This window comes from Struthio camelus, chromosome 2, assembly GCF_040807025.1.
Source record: "Struthio camelus isolate bStrCam1 chromosome 2, bStrCam1.hap1, whole genome shotgun sequence".
Lineage (NCBI taxonomy): Eukaryota > Metazoa > Chordata > Aves > Struthioniformes > Struthionidae > Struthio > Struthio camelus.
In genome coordinates, this window is record NC_090943.1 from 96,977,160 (window position 1) to 97,000,093 (window position 22,934).

A 22,934-nucleotide genomic window follows, 5' to 3' on the forward strand; every position below is an offset into this window, starting at 1 on the left:
GTGGCAGCACATGTAACAGTGCTGTTTATTGTCCCCAAATAAAGGACTATTTTCTTGACTGGGCAATGTCTCTATCAAATGATTCATGGAGAGCTTTATTGTGGCATCAGTTGAAGCCAAGAGAAATCTGTATTGTTACAGGCATTTTGATCTGTCATGGGCTGTTTCTGCAGAGTAGCTAGACTTTGTGCTCTACAGAGACGTACATATGTCAACACTTGCGAGTTCATGCAGGCTAAGGAAGTCGCAAGATAATAGCAGAGCTGTGAAAACTATGGGAAAAGAAGCTGAGTGGGAAGAATCGGTACGTGATGTCAACAGCACTTGCGGGCACTCGGCAGCTCCACAAAACCAGACCCCTGATGGTGGTGCTTATACATTGACTTCGCTGCTGAGCTGCAGGTGCAAAACCAGAGAAGTCTGGGGGGGAACTTGCAGTGCGTGCTTGTTTGCCCTCCTTGAATGTGCAGCAAAAGACACCTACATCTACTTACTTGCCTGTCATACTGTAAGACTGGTCGAGGAGGTGAAGCTGAAGCGTGTAAAGGCTGCTAACATTCCCAATGAATCTTTTCAATTCTCAAACATCTGGGCATCAGCCCGCTTACTTTCTGCAGGACAGAATGCAGGATGATATATAGCTGACATGATAGGGATGATGCCAAAAATGAGGTCAGTCAGAAAATGTTATTCTTGCCATCTTGGATATGCCTGGGAAGCCCTGATCATGCTGATACAGAAATGCCACTCTAGATGCAACTGAGATAGGTACCGAGGAAAATCCTGGGAATAGATTAGACACAGTATCTTGTCCTAGAAGTGCTGTGTCATGTGAGCATTGCCACATCTCATCTTGCTGATTAAGTGTGCAAGCACAAAGGGTACTCTGCTGCCCCTCCCAAACTCAACAGCTGCTACTTGGAAGAGGCTTTTTTCCCCCATAATTGGCATTAGATGATGATGATGCCACAGGCTTTGCAATATTGGAAGCCAGCACTGATCACGCTTACAGATAGCTGAACAATGCAGTGCAATGTAAACTAGGCAAACAAATCCATCTGGGTTGCCAGAGAAGGCAGAGAAAAGCTCTAATCTTCTAGAAGCAGCTGTTGGCCAAGCTGACATTGAAAGGCATTATTTTTAAAATGAAAGCTTCTGTGCGGGTGATGAAAGCTGCTGGATTTCTTGCTTTGGACTGGAAGCACTTGTCAGTAGCCTAGACAGAGATCAAAATCACTGAATACGGCAGAACAGCAGTGACAAGCAGGACCTTCTTCAGTGGGTAACGGATACCTCTCCACGCTGGGACACAGTGGGACTTGCCAGGAATGGCTGCTTATTGACAGCCACGACATTTCCACTGAGGTGAATCGCCCTTGGTGGCTTTTTAATTCAGAAGTGCTTGATGACCCTCTTCCCTCCTTTCCTTGACGCTTCTTTCAGTACAGAAAAGGGCCCGGGAGCCAGCGTATCTGGGTGGGTGGGAGGCAGCGGCCAGCTTGCTTTGGAGCCTGCAGGGATGGGCAGGGCAGGAGGAGAGCAGAGGTCTGGCAGGAGCCTACCGTTGCACTGGAGCCAGCTGAAAGCTCGGAGCAGGATACGGATCTGGCCTCCGCAAGCTGCCCTTGCTGGGCCCTCACCAAACTGCTTAAGGCAAGAGTCAGGTGTCCCTGTCTAATTCCTTCTAGAAAAGCCCCAAAGCAAGGGGAAGCGTATAGCCAGAGATCCCTATGCTGAATCCTTGTCTAGATCTTGTCAGGACAGTTATGTGAGCAAAACCTTCTTGGCGCAGCTACAGCCTGCAGCAGCAAACAAGGGCTATTGCTGGTGGAGTCTGAATGTGCTCCTCATGCAAACCCAGCTACATCAGTGGAAGCAGCTTTATTCCAGGACAAGTGAGTCAAACCTAGGGCTTTTGCCAATATAGCAAAGTTATAGGAAAAAGCCCACACCCTTAACTTACATTATCATGCTGGCAAGCATTTTTAGAGGCCTAATCTTCGTGTCCAAAAAGTTCAGTAAAAAGAAAAAAGAGGGAATGATTTCATTTATGAGGCTAGCATTGTTAACAGGAATAAGCATGCAGATTTTTCATCCAGGGTGAGATGACACAGTTTGAATGTGGAAGAGCAAAGATAAGAGATTTCCTATTCATATGGCACTCAGGAGGTTGGTGGTAGGTTACCAAAGGGCAGCAGCAGCAGCAGCAGGTAAAATGGCTGCATTTTGTACTGGTTTAACAGTCTGTGGTGCCTGAGGGATGCTACGAAGCTCTGCATTTTCCTTTGTAGGCACTGTGACTGCTAGAAAAATAAAAGCCACCCCTACAAGGATAAGTAACATTATTATCCATTCTGCAGTAGGGATACTGAACCACAAAGGGTTTTGCTCAAGCCTTGCAATTTGCTTGGAGTCACTGTCGGCCGTCAGCATGGCCAGGGCCAGCACCCCAGCCTCTTGCGCAGAGAGCTAATGGGACATGCGGGACACTACGCGAGGGTCTGCTGTGAGCAGCTGCTGCCAGTAAGGCACATTGCAACTGATGAAATAGTAAACTTGACTTAAGACTTCTAGACTCAGAGAACGGAACAAGAAAAATAATATCCCATGTTAATATTAAGCCCCCACTCCGAAAGCAAGTTGTCCTTTGGGCTTTGGGGCGGGTAGTTTGCCTGGCAGAGCAAACATGAGAGTGGAGGAGCAAGCAAAATGTTTCATTACCCTCATTGCCAGAAAGTTGAAAGAAGCTGACAGGGAGACCTGTTTAGTTGCAAAGCCATATAGAACGAATTGTCTAAATGCATTTTGTTTTCCTCTTAAGCTCCATTTATAAAAGTGACAAGAAAACTAATAAAGCCTACTAACAACAACCGTAGTAATTTAGCACTCAAAGAGAGAGAAAGAGAGAGAGAGAGGAACTGGATCTAAGGATCTTGTATGCTGCTCTAAGTTTTTCAGACCATGTCTGAAGAACAGCTATTTCTTCTGAGGAGCTATCAGCCTACATTGAAGGGTTTTCTTTATTGCTTTTTTTTTTCTGGACAACATGTACCACTTCTCTTATAACACTTTTCTTACAAAGTTGTTGCCAGGCAGCTTTAATGAGAGAAGTTAAATAGCTCAGTACGTAATCTTCTGCGAGATGAAAATGAACCACCCCAGGATCAGTCAAAGGTTACTTCTATAAGAAGTCTCTCCTTGGTTTGCACTGGTTTGCAGTGACTTCCCTCACACCCTTGTCAATCAAATATGAGATGTTCAGTTTTTAAAACTGCATCCCTCAACAGAGATGTGTGGGTCTAATATGTTGGTCTGCTTGACAATAGCAGTCAATGCACTGCGCTTTCAGATGCACCTCAACATAGTGTCAAAGTATTATAATAATGAAACTTTCTAAAGCATTCTTCCTTTCTACTTACCTTGGCCTCTTAATTTTTCCCTGCATTTTTTAAAAGGATAAATAGTGTGTTTTTAATGAACTGTTTTGAAAATAAATTTGATTTTCTAATTTGAGCATACCAGTGTAAATGCTGAAAAACAGGGGAAAAAAAACCCAAAGAAATGAGAAGCAAAAACCATAATACAGTTCTGTGGAATGACTCTGAGCCCAGAATTCAGCTTTGTATAATTATAATTTGATGTCCTAAATTTTCCCAGTGATCAGCATTTATCTTAATCGTTCCTGCCTGATGCTGCTATAAGGTCAGGTTATATATGGTTAAACAGCTGCTGCACTCTGGCCAGAGGTGGATGCATTTCCATGATGGGCTGAAAAGAACTGGTGTTGTACAGCGTTTGTACAGCTCTTTGGGGATCTTCCTGGATGAAAGGCACTATTATACGGGTAAGATCATTATCATTATCATGAAAAACCTTCTCAAGGAAGCAATTCCACCTTCTGCTTCTGACACCTCATTTCTCTGTTGTCTCAGGAGCCTCTTTTGTATCTCCTAGGAGTGTCAGTTCACATCTTAATCTCTTTGTATGTAATCTCATTACAGATAATCCCATTTGCTGGAGATGTCAGTACTTCTCCACTATGTGAGGAAGGATTTCCACTCGGCTCATTTTGTAACTGATCCCAGACACATTCACTGTACGAAATAGACTGACTGTAGCTGGAATCTCCCTTAGGTTAGCGTTGCTGTGGGCAGAGAAATTCAAAGGAAAATAGAGAGGGAGACTCCTTTCTGACAATAAAACCTAGTGAAATTTTTTCTCCATCTCATTGTTTACATGAGGGGAGTTTTCCCTTCAACAAAGAAGATCAAAGTTTATAAAAAGGTGATAATTAAAAAAAAAGTTGTTTGGAAATTACTTTCATAGCCATCCATCTTTGGTCGTGTCTGCCTGGTAGAGGCAGTTGCGTTGTGAGCTTTCCTCACTTTGATTTCTTGCCTTTTAGTAACTCTTGTCAATTAGGGAGGATATAGTCTACTCTCAATTCATTAAGTGCACCACAATTGTCAGTCAGTGACAGGCTCAGGGGAGGCCAAGACTAAGCAAACATGGAGGATAAATTATACAAGAAGAGCACAGTGTGGAGAAAAACGGGGCCTCTTTATATAACACGCTTATCCTTAAAATCTTGAGTAAGCTACTATTGTTGGTAAAAGTCCAAAACCTCATATTCTTAAAGGGAAGAGTGGAGAAGAAAAAAAGCAGTCACTCTCCTTTGACGGTTTGAAAAAAGAAAAGATGTTTGTACCACTCACTGACTGGCTAATGAATAATCAGATTTCACAGCTTGAGTGCTGGGGTGGTAATTTGGTTGCACGCCATGCTCCAAATCCATGGAATAGTGCTTCATTAATGTGAAGACCTGTATAATCAAACAATTAGCAGTCTCTCTGCTGCTAAAGCAGCTTTTCATCAGCATATATACTTCGTTGTAAGATGAGTCTCAAATTACTGGATCTGACAGCAACTAGTCTTTTACTAAATCACAGCAGTAGTAAAGCAGGGTGGACAGAACAACCATTTTTTTAACCCATTTCTACATCTGCAAGAGGTTCATTCTATCCATGCATGCCATGAATTACTACTACCGGGAAGGAAAGGACATTGTAGGTGAACTGAAATTTCATTTAAATAAGTAAATCACAGATTAGATTTTTTAACAGAATGCGCAAGTGCTGTAAATTACCAGTGATAAATTGCTACTTCTCTCTTCACTTATCTTCCAGGAAGTAGGTAGAGATTTCTATCGACATTCCTGTAGCTGAATGTCAGTCTCTTCCTTAGCTACTACAGGGTTTACTCATACAGGCAGAAGGAAGCGCCACAAGTTTCAGTTCATTTTCCATACTTTGCCATTAGACTCTGCTGAGACCCGAGGGCAACCCCCCTCTGCCTCCCCTCTGCTCTCCAGTTCATTTGGAAGCATTCACAGCTTGGGGGAGAGGAGACGGAAGAAGAGTAAAGGAGTCCAAATTGCAACACTGGTCTTCACACGTGGGTGTAGGTCACCACTTCCATCCAGGTCCTGGAGCCTTGAGCCCTCACATTTGTTAGGCCACGTCCAAACCTGCCTGCTCAGGACATGGCTGGCACCTTCCAGGGCACGAGGGCATCAACACCAGGACTGAGCAGCCACTCCTGTGCCTGCTGCCACCCACCTGGTGGGAGGGGGCAATGCTTGGGGTCGGGTTCTGCTAGCAAAGTACACGTAAGGAAAAGGTGGTTGCGTACTCTGTGGGAACATCCTCATGCTCTAACTGTGGATACTTTACCTCACGTTAGCAAATAAGGTTTAGTGGTTTTTATTTATCTACATACTATGTGGCTTTTTTGGGTTTCCTTAGAGTATTCCCTTTACTGTCCCGAAATCAGACGAAAGTCAGTGTTCTTGTCTTTCAGTGGCCCAGCAGGTGCTACCTGCTAAAAGTGCTGGGAACATCTAGCGAGCACTTGTGATCTTGGTACAGATATTGCACCAGAACCTTAGCTTGCGTGAGACGGTGCAGTCACAGACCCGTTACATTTATAATCTAATTTAGCAATAGCTCATATAAGGTGGAACAGTGCTGGACTGTTTTCATGGCTGCAGCCTTTTGTCTGGTTTTCTGTTTCTTCGTATTCATCAAAAAAAAAGGTCCTTTTATAGATTATGGGCACTGTACTTGTTCCCTCAAACCTACTACCCAATTTTCAGCAAGGACTGTGAGGTGCTAAAACATGATCGTTCTTCATCGGGTGGCCTCCACCAGCATTTTTGTGTAGGTAGTGATCTCTTTTTTACTTCCAAAAGACTCTACAATCACTGAATGGTCCTGTGCTGGAGGTCTGTAGCGTTTCAGTGGCTATTTGTTGATCTAGGACCTCCAGGCAGGATCTAGGACAGGAGAGGGACCCTTGGGCCAAAATGGCCACAATTTCTGCAGAGCTGACTCTTAAACACAACAGGTAAGTTGTATTTTTTTAATTGCATGGTGAATCTTAGTGCCCTCTCTCCTTTTCAATGCCCACCAAACCTCTCTCCTACATACGCTATGCCTCTGCCTTTATATGCCCCTAACCACATACGGCATCTGGAAGGAACTGCACGTAAAGCTATACTTTTCAGGTCTCAAGGCTGGCTGGTTCTGACAAATCTAAAATGAGGATTAAAAAAAAAATCTGTTCTAGAATGAATGCTGATGATTTTTTAATCTGCATAAGTGTTGTGTAACTTGTAAGGTCACGTACAGTGCTCTCCTCATTGTCATAGACACAGGAAACAGAGTTCATTACTAGACACTAAGTATGCTCATTAATTTTTTTTAGGCATTTGTCTGGCTTACAGCAATTTGGATGTGCATGCTAAAATGTATGAACCTGTTCATAAAGTTAACATTGCTTTGTCAAACAATGTTGTGATACATTTTCTCCAGAATCAGTTCTTTGTCCGGTTCTTGCGTGAAAAACAATTAGGGATATTTTCCTGTTAGATTCCTTTACAAATATCCACTCTAATTATTTCCTTTCTGCTTCAAGTCCACCTGGGATTGAGCCCTATTGGGGTGGGGTTGCCATCCGTGGATACGCCACAATACAGAGCCCATCTATTTACCCCGCCTTCAGAGCCGCGACCCTTTAGGGCTCAGGGCTGGTTGTAATAGTGCAATAGTTATACTCTCCAGATGCTCTAGTCAGGGTAAACCCATGCTACCAAGCTTCCTGGGGTTTCCCACGGCAGGTCATGGAAAGAAGGTAGAGCTGTGTCTGCCGACGGATGGCTCCAATGCAGTGAGCTGTGATAGGGGGACTATTTCATCCTCAGGAGGACACAGTGTGAAAAAGGCCCTGGAAATTAATAAGCAGGAGTAAGCTTTAACAAATGCCCCAGGGGAATTAGGCACGAAGTCTCAGTGCAAGAGTTATGTGCCTAAGGCTCCCCAGTGCTTTTAAAATCTCACCCTTAAGCCACTTACTTGATCTCAGATTCCACCTCCCCCAGCATCGGGAAAAAGAAATGCAGATAGAAATTCAATAAGAGCAGCGAGGCAGTGCCTGTACTTTTCTCCTGCTTTTGGAAGTAGCAGGTACCCAATATAACAGGGACATATATGGTAATATGCCGAGGTATGTATATACAGATTTATATATGGTATATATAATGGTATATTGCCAAGGTGTACCAGAACTGCAGAAGGAAAGCAAAGCCGATGCACTGCACACACTGTAATAATTTTTGTTTCAAAACATAGCTCCTTGAGACGTTCATACACACTGCAAATGTGTGACTGTGTGTACATGCAAATAACAAAGGTGTGAATTTATAGTATACACACACCTACCCACCCACCCACCCCTGCCACTTTTAACTGCCTATCTTTACTATAATGGGGTCTTTTTTGGCAATGAATTCCCCTGCTATTCAAATCCTTTCCTTTACATCAGAATCCTCCCTCTGTCATATCTCAGGTCCCAATCCCGCAGACTGTGAGCATTCAAGTAGAAATGTCTGAGTCAGTGGAACTGTTTGAATAAGGAAAAAAATCCTTCAATAGCAGTAAGAGGCAAGCAACATGAAACCAAAACGTAAGTAAGTGTTGCAGGATTGGGGCTAAAAGAGGGAAATATCACTACAATGCTAGAAAAGATGCACTATGTGAAGCTTGGACTACGAATAAATAAAAGTATATATGGTTAAAAAATACAGCCTACTGTAGATTTATCACAACAAATACAGTAGTTCAAAATAAATGTGGTCATATTAAATGAGTTCCATTTGTTGATTTATAAATAATAATAATGTTATTTTCAAGACCGCTTGTTTAAATTCTGCAAATTCAAACTGAAAAAATAATTCACATAAAGATATTCATTTTACCCTGTTCTTTGAAAAACAGTTCAGTTTTCTTTTTCTGTTGCATGAAACTTGTGTCTTAACAAATCACTGCCATGAGCTAACCCAGATCTGAATCCAGAAAATGCTCTCAACATTATCCTTCTCTGTTCACATATATTTGAAGTAAATTACATCAAATTGTATTTGAAATACCAAACTGGCATTAATGGAAGCTTTTTTTGCTCCAGGCACCATTTTAAAATAGATGAGCATAAAAATGCAGTCTGCATCATTAAGTTTATATGAAACTAGTGAGAATAAAAATCACCATGTAAGTTCTAATAAGATGTGTTTTTCATTCCAGTTTAATAACCCAAGACTATATTCATCTTCCAGTATAATAAATACATTGAAAGGAATTCATTCTTTTGTGGTTTTTAACATGTTGAGGGTTTCAGAAGATCGAGTTTTCTGGGAAGCTGGGTGAAGAAAATTCTTTAATATGGCAGTGTGGAGTATTATTATCATAAATAATTAATGTGCACAGCAGAAGAAAGCCTAGCTTCATTAATAATTCTTATTTTTAGTTGGCATAAGCTAGAGGTGCTGTATCTTCTTTCATCCGATCTGTGTCAATTTCCCTGATTTTAATTTACTAGATGTTAAAATTTTAAAGGTATGCTACTTTCTGCAGTGGATTTTTGGTTGTGACTTTGCATTAATATCGTACTGCTAATTCTCACCCGTTAAGATATTTTTAGTAACAAGTGAAAAAGGAAGAAAAAAATAGTAGCAACCAGGCAAGGTGGAGTGGGCATCAGTGTCAGCTCCTTTCATCTTTCATTTCCCTTTGGGACCAGTTAAGATGCTTCTTTGATTAGGACCTCAGGAAATATTAAAATGCTCTTCTGTGAATTTAAACTCATCAGACTTGTCTCTGTTTATTTTTTTGAATGCGGAAATAATTCACCTCCCACATTTCAAGAATGCAAGTTCCCTCCGACCCAACCGCGCTCCTCTGATCAGTTAAGTCACTTGTCAACATTGCTGAACCTCCTCGAACAAATGTTAGTGCTTCATTAATGCAGTGTCTGTCCCCTAAACGTTCCTTATTAGCACAATTGAGGAAATAAAGATGACACTAGAGATGGCACCCAGGCTGCACACCACGAGGCAAGCGCAGGTAGCACTGGATTGAAACAAAGGAGACTGCTGTGACACCTGAAGAAAAAGCACACCGGCAGAGGAAACCATTTTGTCTTGTCGCAAAATGTACCTGGGAAAGGAGACGGTAACTCTAATTTAAACTTTGCAAAAAACAAAACCGTGGAGACGCAATATTAACCTGTGTTATGCCTTTTAAGCACATCTGCAAATGTTCTTGTTAAACAGTGAAAATGTTAGAGCTGATTGAAAAGTGATTTTTTTTCCTCTTAGGTATTTTAAAGGAAGATTTATTTTCTTTTTTTCTTCCAAACTGTGTTGAGCTGGTGAGAAAAAAATAAGCAACCCCTTCTTCCTGATTTTTACACTCTTCCCTCCTTTTTAACTTTTTACTTCCTTCTATTTTTCTAGAGACCAAAAAAAAAAAAAACAGATGGAGAAGAAAAAGAGAAAAAGTGTAACAGACAAACATGGGAGAAGGGAATAACCCTGTGAAAATAATAACTTCAAGAGGGGAGGAAGAAGTAGACAAAAATCAAAACGCATAAAGTTCCTTACTTGGAAAAAAGATCATTTCAACCTCTTTTATTTTTGAATGAATATTTTCAACTACCAGCAATACCTGTAGCATCTAAAGTAGCCCAGGCTGTCACTTCAGCTCTGTATCATCACATCTTCAGGCCGGCACTGGCATTCCGCTGCACTATTAATTTCTCTTTGAGAGTGCTCAGAGCTTTGTCCAATGCTGGCAAGTGGCGCATGGTGTTTATCTAAAAGTTGTGCTGCGGCTTCCCCCTGCCTGGGTCCTACTGCGGGATGCACAGCCAGGCTGAGCCAACCTGAGAAACTGTGTTCCCATCTGGGAAATGTTGATGTCCCTCTGTACATGTATGCATGCACACATCAAAAATTCATGATGCCACTGAGCCTGCTTGCACAAATGGATGCTTAAGATGCTCAGAAGATGGTAGCAATGTGCATTTAGGCACAGCCTGAAGACCTCTGCCCTCTGTCCACTTGACACACCCTCCCACAGCACTTGTCGGAGCGCTGCACGGAGGTTTGTGGCAAGTGGCAAATATCTCTTGGACTCTGGGTATTCTAGATGTGGTGGGTAGGGATGCAAAGCAGCTCAAACTGGGGCGGTGAGAAACCTAGGTAGAAGAGGACTCCCATGCAATGTAACCCCGAATGTCAGCAACCTGCCCTTAGGTGAGGGGGCAGTTTATTCTCTTCCCTGCGCCAGCCCTGAAGTCCAGTCCCCAGCAGGAACCGCGACCACAGATCTGCCTGAGCAAACGGGGCAGCGTCCGGCGTGAGGCACCGCAACACTGGGGCAACGGCAAAGGTCTGCAGAGAAGTCTATACGACCCCTGTGCACCACAGTGTGCTAGACTTGGTTTTGCACCGTTCATTTTTCTAACACAACAAACAAGCACCACACCTTAAACGCACCCTTAGCATTTTATCTTCTTTAATATTTGTATGGAATAAGGTCAGAAGCCATATATCCACAGGGGTGCTGCTTCTGTGGGACTTCAAGTCCATCTGGAAAGCACCTGATAGTTACAAATACTATCACGCAATTTTTTATTTTATTTTTATTTTTATTTTTATTATTTTTATTTTTATTTTTATTTTAAGTAAATGGTGGAATTGTACCATTTCATAATAGTACCTCATATTTGGTTTCTTTCTTAGATTTCAAGACACTTTAGAAAGCTGATGGGCTGTGATTTTCCTGTGCTGTTGTTTTCATGGGAAAGACTATAAGAGGCAAACATTCCTGTATTTTATCTTGGTATTTGCTACTATTAAAAGGGAAAAAGGTGACAAAAATTTGTGTTCCAACAACATACTCACTAATCAGGAAATGCAGACCAATTATACAATAGGTGAAAGACATGGGCTTGCATGCTAAAATCTGCACCAAAAGAGGCGTTTTCCTGACTTCTTTATTTCCTATTAATCCTCTGTGACAATGGGTTTATTTTGCAAGAAAATATGCAAATACCTTAATCTGGTAGAACAGTATGACAGTTTGAATCCCTGTCTCTTAACTATAGGTTGACAAACACTTGTTTAAGAGAAACAGAACTAGCAAGATGATAAATTTCTGAGTGCAAAGCCAAAATCTCTGCAGAAAAACTATGCAGCCCTTTGAAATAAACAAATGGGTGGACAGTGAGGACCAGTCTTTCAGAATAATAAATAGCCGTCTCCTCTAAAATATATTTTATTAGTAAATGAGTAGGTGAAGGAATTGGGGATCTTTTGCTGCTTTCTTCATGCACCCACACCATGAAAAAAATGCCATTTCTGAAAAGGTCTGTTGTCTCTTTGCTTAATTTTATACATTAATTATATAGTGTCAGCTGTTGGAACAATACTTCCAAAATATTCCTGCAAGTGTTGAAACTATATCTGCAGAGACTTTTTTGATTCTTTATAACATCCTGATTTGAAGAGTGATTTAAGGACTGATTGGCAGTTGGCAAAAAATGAATGATAATGAACTCATTTCAATAGAGATGGACCAGATACCATGCCGGCTGTCGAAACTTTTCAAAGCTGGTTTCTCTCCAGTAAATGTGATCCTGCAGGCTCTGTCCATCTGCCTACAAGAAAAGAGAAGCTCGCATGCTGTATAAAATGCTGCTGAGAAAATATTGCCGAGAATTATCCATTTCACGATCGCTGGTAGCTCTCAGCAAGGAAACTGGGCAAGGATAAATATAATGGCCAAACAACAGTGTCAGGTGCATTTACTTTTCTCTTTTTCCTTTTCGGGTTAGCAGGTAACTTGTACACTTCACAGTGAGACGAAGCACATATGTTTATCAGAGAGAGGAGTCAGCTGCAAGGAGAGGGCTAAGCGCTCCCGACCGCAGGAGCTGCTCGGGGCGATCTGAAGCTACCGCTGACCTGGACGGCTTGGCTCTTGCCTCACCTGAGTTTTCACCGGTGTCAAGATGCTCCCTTTTCCACCTGTCCTTCCTCACACTGGCCCATGCCGGGGGGGGGGGGGGGCTACACACAGCTCATTCCCACTTTTGGAAAGGGAGAGGAGGCGCACGACGAGGGGGAGCCCTCACCTGTCGCTGTTCATGCTCTTTGCTGACAAAGGAAATGAAGCAACTCTCACGCTATTCAACAAATAACGTGCGGCTAAACCCCATGCTTTATACTAGCTTATAGACATGAATAGAGTAACAAATACTGTAGTAACCATTTAATATGCTGGGAGGTTTTTTACTCTGGTGTGTGGAACTGTGGTCATGCAACTCTCATTAATATTAGGTAGTGTTATGGTTGCACATATTAAAAGGAGAGCAGAGAGGAACTGTTTCTTCATATGAGTCTGAATTCACTGCTACGTCAGGCATTAGTTAACAGCCTTGGTTCATTTCTGTCCCTTTACATTGACAGAATGATGAAAGTAAGATGTAAGTATTAATTTTTAAAAAGGCTGGATGCAATGCTTGTACAATATTTGCAATTGAGCAGAATGAACCTGGGAATCACTAAATCTCCAGCGTCGCAGTTTCATTGCACAGTCGCAGAGATCAGCGACTAGATCTGCCCATTGCAGTGAAAGGTTAAGGGCATTTTGGTATATGTGAGGCAGGATGCTAGCAGAAGATCAAACCTACTTTTATCTGAAGTGTTTGGTATCAGCCACTGCAAGAGGCAGGGGCCTCTTGTGTGCACGGGGTAATGGATTAACTGATCTGGGCAAATTCAGTGAACCAAATTCCAGTAATTATGCACATGCAAGAAATAAAGGAAGGATGTTTCTAGAAGTGGATGAATGGTCTAGACCTCAGCACACTTGGCTTACAGTTCTGCTCCAGCCACCTCGTGGTGGCATTTCTTGAACGGGAGATGCTAACAGCGTTGAATTTGCAGCACTGAGGGCAGAGTTCAGCTCTTTGTTCCTAGCTAATTCCCAAGACTATAAAAGTGAGACTCTGCCTCTTCAATCTCTATATTTTGTTCCAAATGCTTTATTACCTGTGAAATTCTCTGATTTGTGCCAGGGGTAGGGAGAATGGGATTTAAGTCGACCAGCAGCATTTGAAGTGGAAGCTGTGAGGCTAAGACCATCCCATTACATCAGATTAAAGCCGGGGTATAGTGTTATGATTTATTACTTATATTATAATAGCGCCTCAAGAACTGAGTGAAGATTTGGGCCTTTAGTGTTTTATACATGTGTGGGCATTTTAAAAGCCGTGAGGAAGACATATTGTTTGATCCAAAGAATTAACTCAGCTACTCCTACTGTTTTCATTCCTGTATTCCTCCAGCTCACATATACACAGAAAAAGCACTCACAGACTTTATTTCACCCTATCTTTGAGTTGTAATACCTGCTCAAAAGTTTTTCAATGTATTTAATGCAAGCGTAGCAGTGTCCCACAAAATATATATGTTTCTCATCACAGTAAAATGTCAGCCGTTTGGATCAGCCACAGACAGCACAGTGCTCTTCAGAAGGTAAGCAGGCATGACATGTCACCGGCTTGAAATCGCAAGGAAAAAATAATGTGTTTCATGGAGTAAACAAGTGGCACCAGAAAAGATACCGGCACAGAAGAGGTTTCTAGGATGTTGCTTCTCACTGCGTTCAGCTGCCGTGGACTTGTTCCCTCCTCCCAGCCTGTGTTACCCTCACCTGTTCAAAGATACTTTCATCACCAGATCTCCTCCCACTTCTTCAGAGGCTAATCTAGCATGGAAATTAGACTAGTTGTTAACCTGGCTGCAGATGAGAAGCCTGTGAAGAAATCTTTCAGCAGTTAGGACAGGAGGGGATGTAATATCAGTGTTTTCCAGAGGAACATTTTCCCTCTCCTCTCTTCCACCCAAACGTAAGCTGGTATTTTTTGCTGTCATGAGTGAAAGCCAGGGCCAGCAGTGGTGACAGCGAGGGGAATCACTCCAGTGTGGATTCATTAAACTCATCTCAGCCCATCTCCTTTTTCTTTGGTAATAAAGGAATATGGAGCAAAGCAGGGCAGAACGGAGCGTTCTGGGAAACTGATAATCAAATGGCCTAAAGCTAATGTTTACTTTTTTGAATGTTTTACAGCAGCATTACTTAGAGATGTATTAAAAACAGGGAGAGAGAGGGAGGGAGAGAGCGAGCCTAATAATAGCCTTCCAGTTACAGAAATAGAGAAGCAGCATAGATATGATAATTGAATTTGGTTTGGATGGGTGATAATCCGCCTTTCTGCTACAGCTGTAGTTCTCAGATTTGAGCCTTGCTCGTGGCAGGTGTTGGGCAGCTCCTGCTGCCACGGGATGTCTCCAGCACCTTGTGCCTCTGAGGGCCTTCATTTCTTCTCTATGCTTGTGCAGGCAGGAGCCTTTTGGTTTTTTTGTGTGTGTTAATTTTTTCCTCTGGGCATGGGGGTTGTCCTGAAGGTGACCCGGAGGGTCCCTTGCCTGCCTGGGGCAGGAAAACTCACCAGTGAAGCTGGCAGAGGAGCTTTTTTCCTCCCCAGCAAACTCTGTACTTGACCTCTGTCTATTTGTCCTCTGCCCTAAATTACTCAGCTCCACACTTGGGGAGCTGACACTGCTAGTGAACCGAAGAGTTATATATTTTTGGTTGCACTTGGAGATTAAGTGCCACTTGAGTTACAGCGTTTAGATTCCCAAATATTTGTGTAATTTCAGATCATGAAGTCTCTTTCCTGACTATGTTTAGTATAAATATTTATTCACAAAGCTCTCTGTTAGATCCTAGGGAAGAAGCTGGGGAGTGAGGAGCTGTGTCCATACTGGATCTGTCACAGGCACAGGTACATTTTCTGTCTCGCTTCCTCAGGAGAGCGCAGATTTAGCTTTGCTCGCTCTCGAGGCTGTTGTTGCACAGCAGTGTGACAAGGCACCACAAGATATTCTGGAAAAGGTGGGGTGGGGGACAGCATGTTGAGTAGCTGGGCTGCATGAGGGCCACCTGGTTTCACAAGGTAACCTTAAAGACTTTGTGCAAGAGGCTGGGGCTGGCCACGTGCTGCTGTCCAGGAAGAGTGTGAGAAGGATGAAAAGACTAAGGGTCACCATGTCCTGGTTGAGCAAGATTGCTCGTGACCCTTGCTGCCTTCCAGACTCCAGATGAAATCCTCCAGGAAGCATCATTGATTTCTTTCCTTTTGCTTTATTTCAGCAAAAGCACATCTGAAGGAAGAACATCAATTAATTTCCTCTTCCTAAAGAGATGTGAGAAGGTTTTGGCTTCTCCAGGCACTGAATGAAACCCTGATTGCACAGGAGTGAATTTTTAATGCAGCTATTTTACAGGTCACCAAAACTGTTCCCTGTTCAGCCACTCTCATCATCTGGGTCATTACCACCGATAGCCACAGCTGATGCCTGAATTCGGCTCCCGCAACACTCGGCTTGCAATCAAATGCCACCTCTAATGATAACGAAGAACATGATGGCTCTTACAGCACCTTTTCTCCAGCTATCCCAGAAGAGCTTTATAGCTGCGATTAAATTAGCCTCATAATGTCATTGTGAAGTAAATAGGTACTGTGCAGGCTTTGCAGGTGGATACACAGAGGAACAGAGCAGTGCATTGCTTGGACTTCACAGCCAGTGAGCCCAGGTGATGAGGACTTGGGCTCTGACATCAGGGCTCAGCAACCCAGCTCAGCCAAAAGCAGTTTCTATGGTTGGCAAGGAAATTAGTCAAGCTTATCCCAGTTTCTGAACGCTTTTAGATGAGGACTTGCTTGCCACACAAGACTTTTTTTTACCTATGTTGTTCATGCTGCTCTCTCAGTGAGTATTCTTAAAGTTGTTAGTCAATCAGGATTGGTTAGCTCCTCTGATCCCCACTCTGTTTGTTTATTTATTTATTTTTTTAATACACACAAAATCTACACATTATCCAAAGTGCATAGTTTGGAGTTAGGAAGAAAAGCTCAGGGAGACACAAATGTCAGTGCACTGTGCTGTACAACACTCTTTGCTTGTACTGCTCATTAAGTACTATGCAGACAAGCAGTACCTACTATATCCTAAAAGTAGATATCTATGACTATGTCACAGTCAAAAATGAGATGGAAAATACAAAGCACAGCTACAAGCATTTGTTCCAGTATTCAGAAAGTCTCAGCCTCTGTTGTCCAAATTGCAACTTTGCATCCCTGGGAGAGAAAAAAACCCAAATGGATTGTCTACAGTACCTAGCAATATAAACTCTGAAATCTTCCATTTCATTCTCTTGATTTGATGGGTGTATTTGGATTATGAAACAGATTATGGTAGCTGTGTTATTAGAGTAATATTCCAGAGTCTTGACAAGCAGTTTCAGATTTATTCCTTTTTACGCCAGCAGCTATGTAATACCAAAGGACTGCAAAAGGCACCATGAACTGTTTCGATTTTTATTTTTTATGGAAAGGCTGTTTTAATCCAAGAATCCTTGTTTTGTCTCTTCTGTTGTTTTCTGCCACCCTTGTCAGTTTATATTCTTCCATCTACAATTGTTCCTCACAACGCACATATCTGTCTTTTCCAAAAGGAGAGAAAAAAATGATGTAAAAATAGTCTCAGTACAGGCCTAAGATTTGGGTGTCCCTCCTTTGCCACTGACTTGGCCAAGTCCCCTAGATTCTCTGGGCTTAAGCTGCTAAACTAATTGAACTGGGAAAACAAATTGCAGTGGAAGGAAGAAATACTTTCAGAACAGCTAATATCCAACTTTTATGGTAATGGTAAACACATAAACACTTCAGCTAAGGTAAGTCTTCTGGATTTACTTCCAAACCTTCTACTTCTGCGTTTGTAGCTCAGTATGTCTTAAATTATATATGGTACTTACTGTTGGCGGGGTGCATCACATACCGCTCCAATTAGTATCTTCATCATTCACTCAGAAGAATGAGTGAACTCCTAAAAATATCAACTTTAATAGTATTAGTATGGAAATTTTGTTTCAGTTAACCTATCACTCCCCCCTCTTCTTTTCCTGCTCCTCTGGTCAAGTTACAGCTTCTCTACAGAGATACCAAGCTATTAAAAGTATATGTGGATCTATGGTTCATAGGTTCTGGCAGGCAGAAGGAAAAAACATTGGATCGTGCCTCTACCCAGATGGAAGTGCTATTTTGTCAAAAATGAAGTGTAGCACTCAGAGAGACTACAGTGAAATCTCCCCGATCTATGCAGAGGATGCCGAATAGCAGGAGCACCCCACTCCTGGTCCTCGAAGGCCATCCCAGGTGAGGGAGGTTTTCCATCGATTTTAATGAGCTTGCAGTCAAACTCTTTTGAGTTTCTGGGTCCATCTAGTCTCTGGCATGCTAAATGCTAGGCTCACTTAAAAGAGCCAACCGGAAGAAAGATGCATTTTCCCTAGGACCTGGACTAAAATCTTCAAATATTTCACATGGGGAAATGAACCAGCCATTAGGAGGAAATGCTGGAATTTCTGCTACCAGGGACTTAAATTAAAGCTATACTATATATATCATACTACAGAAAATCTCAAGGACTTGTCTGGTCCCTGTAAGTTAATTAATAGTCACAAGAAGCTGCAAGAAAACATGTTTTACAGACAGGGGAGAAAATGTCATGAAATGCATGGGAACCAAGAGGTCCCATTCTCTAGTTCCCTCATCACAGAACACCCATGTACCTGCCGAGATGGAGACCTCTTACCCTATAGTTCACTGGAGTAAACACCAAGAAAGTATTTACTCTCAAAAATCTGCTTTTGTTTGTTGTCCAGAAAGAGACTATTATTGGTTTATAATCTCTATCAGAATAGTTATTTTTTGAAAGGGAATCCAGTGTTCAAGTACAGAAACAAATTAAGGTCAGAGAGAAGCACCTAGCTTTATTTAAGTGTTTAGTGTCTCCTTGTGAAGTGGCTGGTTCTGCATGAATTATCATTAATGATAGAATGTATGCAAGATAGTGACATTCTGTGCACGTGTTCTTAGTTCCCTATTATGCCATGTTCCCTAAAAAGATTTACAGGTTTATTTAAACATCCAGGAAAGAATTTAATATTAAATAGAAATAAGATGTAATGGAATTGTACCCATACACCTGAGGGAATTTGGGTACCTTTAAGGAATGAGTTCTGAAGTGATTCACAGCTAGGGCAAGTAATAACTTAGCTGCTACATTGAGGGGAAAAAAAAAGGAAAAATGAGCTAATTCTACAGCTATGAAATCCACAGCTATAAACTGTTTTAGTCCACAGACTCATCAACAAACTTGCTTCAGTGTAGCTTTAGTTTGTTTTCTAATACTAAAAATCAGTGTCCTGAGGTTGCAAAGAACACTTTTGCATGTCCTTAGCCATAAGCACACAACTAGTTCCCCTGAGTTTGGTGAGACTGCTGGTATGAGAGGAGTTAACACATAGGGTAAGTGTTCAAAGGCTTGGACCCTATTTTACACATTCTGGGGACAAATGTGTGTTTTAGTCCTATCCTAAGTTATGGACCTCATTACCTCATTCTTGAGCGTTTTAGATTCCAAAATTATGTCAGATCCTGTAATGAGATTAAAAACTTTACCCTTTATCATTTTGGAAGTTTGGATACAATACAGACATTCTGGTTAGCACCAAAAGGGTCAAAGTATAGCACACACAAGCTTGGCTTACTTGATTCGTAATGCAGCTATGGACTTAATGTAAAATATTGTTATTTACATTAATATTTTCAATGTCAATTCAGCAATATCAGCACACTGTTAGTGATCTCCTTACCCATTAAGATCAGTTCAAATGCACCTCAGTGTAACTTTCTTGTTCTGTACTCCTGATGGTATTTTTTGAATATGATACGTAGCTTATTATTATTATTATCCACAAATGTCACAGGTCTTTCTTCTCCCTTTTGGGATTGTTCTTCTCCTATTTCAGGTCTTTTCCTTTTCTTCTAATGTTGTCTTGGGGAAGCTCTGGGGATTGATAAAGCAAAATAGACAGATGCCTGCACCTACCAGATTGTTGTGAATAATAATAATCACCTCTTATATATCCCTTTTCATTTTCAAAGCACTTTGCAGCAATTAACTAATTTGTCTTTATAACCATCTCTGTTAGATAGGTAGAGGTATTTGCATAGTGGCCATTATTTATATATTTTATCCTGCATAAATTGTAGTTTCCCTTCCCCTTTCCCCTTTCCCCTTTCCCCTTTCCCTTGATATTTTTGTTTCTGTTCTTTTCATGAAAGGTAATATTTCCAGGAGATTGTAATGCCCATTAGCACTCCTAAGCATTGAACCTAATTAGATTTTTTGCAAAAATGAAAGCACACACCAGCAACAGATAAACAACAAATTCCTTCAAGAATATAAGCTGTATCTCTGCAGCAGTCAGTTTCGCCTGGAGAACTGGTAGACATATCTGAACCACCTTTAAGGAGGCTCATTCAGATACCGAGAGAGATGATAGTGGTGTATCTATTTCTATGCATACTGCTTACACAGTCCATGTTGTTGAACACATTGTCCTACAGAATATGTGAAGTTAGAAATGTACTCTTTTGGAATAAAACCCCAGAAATGTCAGAAAGTCTGCAATTACCCCCCAAAATTTTTCATTAAAATATGTGCTCATTTGGCTCAACGGAAAACTGTACCTAAGCAATATTTGGTGAATTCTGCAGTATAATTCACCAAAGAGAACATGCTAAATAAGTAGACTAGGTCAGACGATCTCTTTTCTCTAGTCTTACAATACATAAATTCTGCGTTCAATAACACTACCTAGGTCTTTTGGTGGGGGGTGCCTTATGCCCATTAGTCTAAAATAAGAATTACCATGGCTGTATCTAGCAGGTTGCATTGGTATGTTTGTTGGACGATGACAGCAGTCTCCTAGAACCTCTTCCATAGTCCAAGCAGTAGGAAGAAGAGTCATTCTGAGATCACATGGTGTCTTTTTGGCAGGGTGCTTTATAAGTCTCTTAGCTAGGGATCATGGTTTGGGGAGGCTTTGTGTGTTGCATGAGGTGGTAGGTCCCTCAGCTTCAGCAGGAGAGGAGACACGTGGAATGACACTTTCCTTCCCAAAGTACATAAGTAACAGCATAGCCCATTGAAATGGCCTCGGCTGATCAGACTTGGATCCGGAAGCGGTTTATGCCCTGACTGAGCCCAGCAAAGGCAGCCGGACTGTGAGCTCCTGCAAGGAGAACTCTGCCGACACGCTCCGTCCTCGCATGGAGGCACCTCGTACTGCCGCGGGAAGGGACTGCACACGCTGTGCCTGCCACATTGTCAGCGTTGCCTTGTGACCTGGGCAGATAGCCTCTAAAATCTAGTTGGGATCACCCCACACAGCCCACTGGCAATCAGCCACGACTTGCTAACCTTCGCTGGTTGGAAACACAGACACTCCTTCCTCCCTTTTGCCTGCCACTTCCCCGTCCCTGAATGACTTCGGGCCCTTTCCCACCTTATCCTCTTTTAACATCAGAATCAACGGTTTAATTTCTTCACTTGAAAGGGGCAGGAGACTGGTATGAATACTAATACCAGACATAGTTGTTGGGGATAATATCTTTAATTGGTCTTTTACAACTAACAGTGCTAATGGCTTTTGCAATAACAAAGCTGCAGTGAAGGTTTTTACTGACAAATTCTAACTTACCTACACGGAAGAGAGCTAGGAAGCCCCCACTACACTGTCTTCGTGAAGTAATAATGCAACAGGGATCCCCTGTACTTTGGAATAATTGAACCATAAAATAGTTCAGCTTTATCTGTAAACTCTCCAGCGGAATGTTTCAAGTGTGTAACCATTTACATTATTCCGAGAAAATTAGGTCAGCTTTTCACAGAGAAAATGTCAAATTAAAAAAAAAAAAAAAAAGAGCCTTCCTCTGAAAGAACTTTTCCACCCAAGATAGGAAAATGTCACCATATCCTCCAAACAGCAACATGCTGTACAGCCCCACTTCCGAGCCAAAGAATGAACAGAGATAGAGGAACACTGGGCAACATTTGCACTCAACTCCTTTGAGCTGGAACACAGCTGTGTTACGGCTGTGTCATCATTACTAACGAATTAAAAGAAATGGAAACATTAACTCTGTGGAATCTTTTCAGAAGCTGGTGGTGACTAAACTGGGAGACTCTTAACAAAGGAAAGCTTTCAGCAAGTGTTTGGCATTTAGAGTGCAGCACGCTCTTTCCATTAGGCTGTTGTTAGGGTTAAAATTAATCTGCATTGTATGGGGAGAAGGCCATACAATGCACGTTTATTGTGGAACAAGGCACCTGGAGACGTGTTATGTTGTTGGAACACTTAAATAGTTTGATTCCAAAATTTCACATCCTATTAAAAGAACTGCTAGAATCTGGCAGGGAATGTCCTTGAGGTTCTAAACATCTCTACAAATCAACCAAAAATACTTAGAAAACAATGGTGTGCCTGTCAGCAGACTTGAAAATTCAATCATGGGTTCAGTCAGGTATGGAGAAATGCAACTCATCGACCTATAGTTTATTGCGCAAGTAAATTGCATCCAAAAATAAGAAGACAGGAATTCAGCCCATCTGGAAACATATCAGGGATATACTCCTTGCGACACAAGAACTTCACCCAGTTTGGCCTTAGATCTCTGAGTAGCTTCAGTTATGAGGGAGAAAACAAATACCAGGAGTAAAGAGGTCGGTAGTACAGGATACTGCAGCATTTGGCAACTTGCCACACCATTTCCAATTTCCAAGAGCAGCCGCTCTGCATTTATAATTTCCAAAGTTTGCAAGGGGTATGTGCTCTGGTATGCAGCATCTGAGGGATGCTCAAAAGGGAGCCAGCAAATTCATTGCAATGCCCATTGTTTCTTACCTGTAACGGAGGGCACGGATGGCTCCTGTATACTACCAGGTTCTAAAGGACTGTATTCATTCTGGAAAAAGGCCTTATTGGATGGTTCAGTTTAAAAAAAAAGAAAGAAAAAAGAAAAGAGAGAAAAACCCCGTAAAGACAATCTCATCTGGCTAAAAAAGAGTTGCAAAGTTTTTGTGGACACACAGTCCATGGAACGTGGTGCTTGCGCAGAGGCTGGATGCACATGCCAGATTGCAGAGCAAGTATCTGAGTCTGTGTTTCCTGGCTTCTTAAACACGCTTTTCCTCTGCTATTATATTCCATTTATGGTCCGTTTTTGCATGACATTCATAGTACGCTGACTGACTTTCCTTCCCCCTGCCGGAGTCACAAAGCTGCGGTTGCTCTATAAGCGTAACTACCAGTACTGCTCTCCGAGGAACTGCACAGCTCTGGCGCGCAGTTTGCTGCTGCTGAACTGAGGCTTACCGCCAAGCAGCCAGTGTGCTCCTGTCTTCTCCCCAGCAGGCCAACCTTGATATTTTGTAGTTTTGACAGAAGTGAATATGGTAGCCATGGGATCACCAATGGCTTTGCTGTGCTGGAAAGGAGCTGGTAGTGGCAAAGACATCACGTTCATGCGGCTACCACTGCGTGTTGCTATGGGCACTG

The 22,934-nt window shown here is 42.0% G+C and overlaps 1 long non-coding RNA gene across 1 annotated transcript; it reads right to left on the reverse strand.

The window, feature by feature from the left end:
* Positions 1-16,833: 16,833 nt before the first annotated feature.
* LOC138066189 (uncharacterized) lies at positions 16,834-22,654 on the reverse strand. Its single transcript, XR_011139431.1, has 3 exons — positions 22,281-22,654; positions 19,185-19,378; positions 16,834-16,966 (listed from the first exon to the last, which is right to left on the reverse strand). It is a non-coding gene; the product is annotated as an uncharacterized lncRNA (long non-coding RNA).
* Positions 22,655-22,934: the final 280 nt, after the last annotated feature.